Source organism: Schistocerca nitens, chromosome 2 (assembly GCF_023898315.1).
Source record: "Schistocerca nitens isolate TAMUIC-IGC-003100 chromosome 2, iqSchNite1.1, whole genome shotgun sequence".
Lineage (NCBI taxonomy): Eukaryota > Metazoa > Arthropoda > Insecta > Orthoptera > Acrididae > Schistocerca > Schistocerca nitens.
Window position 1 is genome coordinate 301958973 of NC_064615.1, and position 6000 is coordinate 301964972.

A 6000-nucleotide genomic window follows, 5' to 3' on the forward strand; every position below is an offset into this window, starting at 1 on the left:
TGGCCAGTGGTCCACTTCTGCCTGTGACTTGCACCATGGAAACTGCTGTGTGCGCCCTCTCCGGCAGTCCTACACCCCTGTGGCCTCTATTTGCCTTCGCAGCTGCTGGTTTGCATAACTTACTGCAATCTGGCCCACACCTGGCTGTAACTCGTGCTCTGAATATCGCACAAAACTAACTTTCCCTATCCTAAACAGTGGAACCGCTAAAGAAGAAAAGAGATGGAAAAGCACATTCCCAGATCATACTTTTCATGGACAAGACAAATTATTCCCATATAAGGGAAACAAATACTGCAGCATAGCTTGGAGGGCTCTGGAAAAAATATTTGAAGACTCTGGAATTACAAGTAGACTATGCTTGCTCAGAATATTAATCATGACCAAATAAGATAAACGTAAGTTGGTAGATGGCTGTTGTGTTTGGCACAGAATGACCATATTTAAGTTAAATCACATTAAGTTCCCAGTGAGTGAAGAGTGGATAGGAACTTTTCTTTGGGTTGGATTACCTGATCATTATTAACATATTATTAAGGCACTTGAAAACAGTGGCACACGTATCACCAGAGATTCTATTCAAGTAAAACTACTACAGGATGTCAGACCTTAAGACACAAATGAAAATGAAGATTCGACATTATGTCTAAATAAACAAAATCATAGAAAATGCATCACTAAATGGCACAAATGCAACAAACCCACACACATGGCTAAATATTGTTTTAGCAAGGGCAAAAAAGGAGGAAGCTCATCAAGAAATAGTGATTAAGGAAATGTAAACAGAACACAAGAAAGCCTTTCTTTCAGCAGATACTAAATAGTTTCATGAAAAGGAGATGTGATATCTCAGGGTGTATACGACCCGGAAGATCCGGGAAAAACCCGGGATTTTTTTCATCCGGAAGAAAACCGGGAAAAACCCGGGAATTGTTTGGAATTCCGGGAATTTTTCATTGTTTTAGCTTTCAGTTTTTGTGATTTTGACTGGTGTAAACCAATACTCTAACAAAGGATATTACTGTATCCCGCTACTGCAGAATAATACTGCAGCAGCAAAACATGAACAAGAGAAAAAAGAAAACGAAAATAAAATTTAAGTTGCAAAGGAAATGCACCGTATACAACAAAACAGTGTTCATACAAGCGTCTGCCAACAGCAAAGGGTGTCAAAGGCTTTAGGAAGACTCCGCAATGCTTCATAACAACATACTGCCTCCGATGAGCGTGACGTGACAACTGTTTAAATTAGATTCGTTTGAGGTGTTGCGTGCAGGCTCTTGAGCATGCACAGTTGAGTCGCGTGTCAGTAGTACTTTCTCCCACAGGGATTCCCAAAGTGGTCGATATCGACCCATTCAGGTCGATATCGGTTTACTAGGGGTCGACATAAACGAAAACTGATTTTGGGGGTCGACGAGGTCTAAAAATCGACCCCTATTAAATTAACACAAGTTCTTATTTAAAACATTCACGATAGTTAGGTACTGTATTGTATATGTTGTGTTACGTGTACTAATAATAATTAATATTTTTGTAGGAAGTAGCATTGTTGTAGTAATGTAAAGTCTCAAGTTCGTACAAGATGAAAAACACGGCAAGTGTGTGTGGACAAGTTTGTGCAAGATAATGAGTTTGAGCGTACGTCTTTCAGGCGCGTTTTGACTTGCCCTCTATTTGATGCTTACGTGATTTAACACGAACGAATTCATGATCAAGTCCAAACATGTTCCTGATATTTTACTGTTTAACTTAAAGCATTGCTAATGCTCACTCTGTCTTCTTCTATTGACCTAAGTCAGAATGAAATATAACACTCTGTAGCAGCTGTTTTAAATTAGCGGACCATTATGAATAAGGGGGTTGATCTTAAAAGTAGGTAATTTGGCCATGGGGGTCTGAGGTAACAGTTCATTTTGGAAAAGGGGTCACTTGTCCAAAATAGTTTGGGGATCCCTGTTCTCCCGCTTCTGGTTACAGAAGGGTGGCTGGGCGCCACTGCTTAATATTGCCTCGGTTCGGAAATATAGTAAATCTGGGGCTGATGCATAGAGCAGTCTGAGTTGAGGTGGGGAGCGTCCACGTGACCTGTGTTTATGTTCAGTGATTTTGTTATTTCCTCTTCATTTATTGCTCTCACGTTAAATGATAACAAAACGGATTTTTGTGGCCGGGATCTGTCAAATGAATTAAGATATGTTTGCATAATTACAGAAGGCTAAAATATTATTAGTTTCAGATTTTATTTCCACCTTTCTGACAGAACAATGAAGTTATTTTTGCCGGTTTGGTAAAGAGATTTGGCTTAAAGTTAATCTTTTCTGCTGAGGAAGTCAATTTATTTGAAATGAAGTGTTCAACTTCACACTATTGGCTAGCTTCAACTGTTCACTGCATTTCACGTGCACGTATGGCATTATGACATAATAAAGAACCAAACACGAGATAATACAGTACTGGTACTCCAAGAAAATTTACATACGAATGTGCATTTTAAGCCCAATTATGCGTTTTAGTACGGTTCACAAAATTCCGACACTCTTGAAGTAACATCTGATGTCTTGTTTCTTTTATGCCATACGTAAGATCTTGTAATGTTTTACACGTACGAACAAATGGGCTTCCTGCGTCATCGTAGCTGTGCGAGCGTGGTGACACCTGTTCTCTGGCGCTCTCTTGCAACTGCTGAAACGAAACTGTTTCTAACAGATCGCGGGAAAATATTGCGAATGGTGGTTTGAAAAGCGTTACATTCAAAGCAGATTTCCTTTTACGCGAAATGAACTATGTGCGAGAATGTACGATGAGTTTCTTAAATCACAAAGTGTTTGACTCTCATTTAAAATGGTTCAAATGGCTCTGAGCACTATGGGACTTAACTTCTGAGGTCATCAGTCCCCTAGAACTTAGAACTACTCAAACCTAACCAACCTAAGGACATCACACACATCCATGCCTGAGGCAGGATTCAAACCTGTGACCAGAGTCTCATTTAAAAATCAACTCTTTGAGGACGACCATTTAGAAGAATTTCAAGCCCAAAAGATCAGACATTTACGATGTTTTACGAGCACATTTGTGTGATGTATCGTAAAGTGTAACATGCGCAAAAAAGATCAAAATTATGTGTGGAAGCTTAGCTTCTCTTACAGCTTATTAATCTTAGAGACCAATATTATGTGTGAATGCTGTGTATATTAATTTAAACCATTAACTTTTCTTATTTGTGTGTTCGCGCTACTTAAGAGTGATCTTGCTATTGGCTCACTACATCATGTGTCTTATGCTGCCATCAGCTGGTGAGATCTCGTGACAGGAGCAATGACTGTCTTACAAAAGCGCATTGCAATCTCAATTTCAATGTTTCGGAAAGTACCATGCGGTGTTTGGTGGAATTCAAATTTATACATTTGTAATACAAAAATATGCAGCGTACATATTGCTGCACATCAAACGTCTTTCAAAACGTGGTTTCCTTCCTCTGAGTTTCGTTTTCTAAAGTGCCGGGAAATTCTATTCCTGCATATAAAACCATAGGACTGATGAGTTTTACAGTGCCGAGGAAGAGTATACTGTCACTTAACACGGAGAAAGTGTATTTTCATCCGGGAGAAAGTGTATTTTTAACCAGGAAATCCGGGAATTTTTTTCCTTGTCCACGTATACACCCTGCTAGATTTTTGTGCCTCATCTCACATCACTAACGATGGACCAAGCCACGTAATAGCTCAGTGATCAGTGTGGGAGGTGACGGTATAGTGGTAAAGACTTCTGGAAGTGTTGACCTTCTACACTGGTGATAACACAGTTTAAGGAGAAGTGTCTGACATCATTCACATCTCAAACTCAGCCGTGAATCTGCTCTCAGTTAGTGAAATAGTAAAGGACAAAACGTCAAACAATGGAAACTCCAGGTAGGAATATCAACAATATAGGAAAAGGCAGATTGCTACTTATCATAAAGAAGACACATAAGTTGCAGACAGGCACAATTAAAAGACACTCACATATAGCTTTTGGCCACAGCCTTTGTCAGTAAAAGACACACACACACACACACCATTCGCACACTCACACAAGCAAGCACACCTCACACATACACAACCGTCAACTCCAGCATCTTGGGCCAGAATGCAACATCACATGGGATGCAAACAGAAATCTGTAGGGGGTGGGGAAGGGGAAGGGGTGGTAGTGTACAGGTGGGGAGAGATGAATGCTGTCTGGTGGAGTGTGTAGGGACTAGATTGCCAACAGGTATCAGGAGGTTGTAGGGCATGGAGGTGGGGAAAAAAGGAACAAAAAAAGGAGAGGAGCGGGGAAAGACGAGCAGATGCATTGACAGAGGGCTGCAAATAAACACTGTTAGAGATGAGAATGGGGTGGAGTTGATGGCATAAGGGGGGTGGTAACTGTTGGGTGGAGGGTGTGGGGACAGTACATTACTGTAGGTTGTGGCCGGAACAATTACAGGAGTACCTGCGCAGTTCAGCAAATCTGGTGGTGGAGGTAATGATCCTGGTGGCTCAGGAAGTGAAGCAGTCATTGAAAACAAGTGTGTTATGTTCAGCTGCAAGTTCTGCCACAGGGTTGCCTATTTTGATCTTAGCGACAATTTGGCAGTGGCCGTTCATCCTGATGGACAGCTGGTTGGTAGTCATCAAATATAAAAAGCTGTGCAATGATTGCAGCAGAGCTGGTAAATGTCATGGGTGCTTTCACAGGTGGTCCGGCCCTTGGTGGGGTAGGAAAAACCTGTGACAGGACTGGAATAGGAAGAGCTGGGTGGTTGGATTGGTCAGGTTTTACACCTGGGCATTCCACAGGGATATGATCCTTGTGGAAAAGGGTTGGGATTGAGAGTGACATCTAGGGTAACATACTGTCCCCACACCCTCCACCCAACAGTTTCTACCCCCTCTGTTCTCTCGTCTCCTACCCATTCTCATCTCCCACCCTGTTTATTTGCAGCCCTCTGTCTTTCCCTGCTTCTCTCCTTTTTTCTGCTCCTTTTTCCCCCATCTCCCTGCCCTACAACCTCCTGAAACTGTGCCTGTTGGCAGTCTAATCCCTGCACACTCCACCAGACAACGTTTGTCTCTCTCCCCACCTGAACTCTACTGCCCCTTCCCCTTCCCTACCCCCTTCAGATTGCTGCTTGCATCCTGAATGATGTTGCATGTGGCCAAAAGCCGTATGTGAGTGTCTTTTAGTTGTGCCTATCTGCAACTTGACATGTCTTCTTTACAGTAATCAGCAATCTGTCTTTTCCTACATTGCTGAAAAGGCATAAAGTGACATTAAACAAAAAAAAGGTGGGTTAATCTACAATGCAAAAGGTGAACTAAGAATGATGTCTACTGTTTGAATAAAAATGAACTGGAACAATGCTACCACACAATGGGTAGTGGATTCCTATGGCATCGCATGCTTAGCGATATGAATCTCAGATGTCTGCTGAAATTGGCAAAGGTTTCAACAGGATTAAATAAGGATATTGTGATCAAAGATTTCTATGTGTTGTATATCATAGGGAAACAGCCACATCATCCATTCAAAACTAGTAGAAACAGTTTGACTTACAGCATCCTGATTTGTGTGCATCAATAGAGACAGCGTCTATTAGTGGAAATCTTTATTTTCTCATATTTACTGATGATTTTTCAAGATACAAGTTTGTCTGTTTACTGAAGACAAATATCTGAGGTCAGTCAGATGTTTAAAAACTTCAAAGTCATTGTGGAGAAACAGACAGGCAGAAGTATCGAGAAGTTGCAGTCTGACTATGGAAAGCAATATGCCAACAATAAACTGGAAAGATTTCTGAATTCTGAAGGTATCATTCAGCAGTTTACAGCAAAATGATGTTGCTGAGAGGGCTAGTCGAACATTGATTGGAAAAGCCCATATCACAATGTTCCATGCCATCTCAATCAAAGGAATTCTGGGCTGAAGCTGTGCCTACAACTGCCTACCAATCATTTCATTCTCTTTCCACCA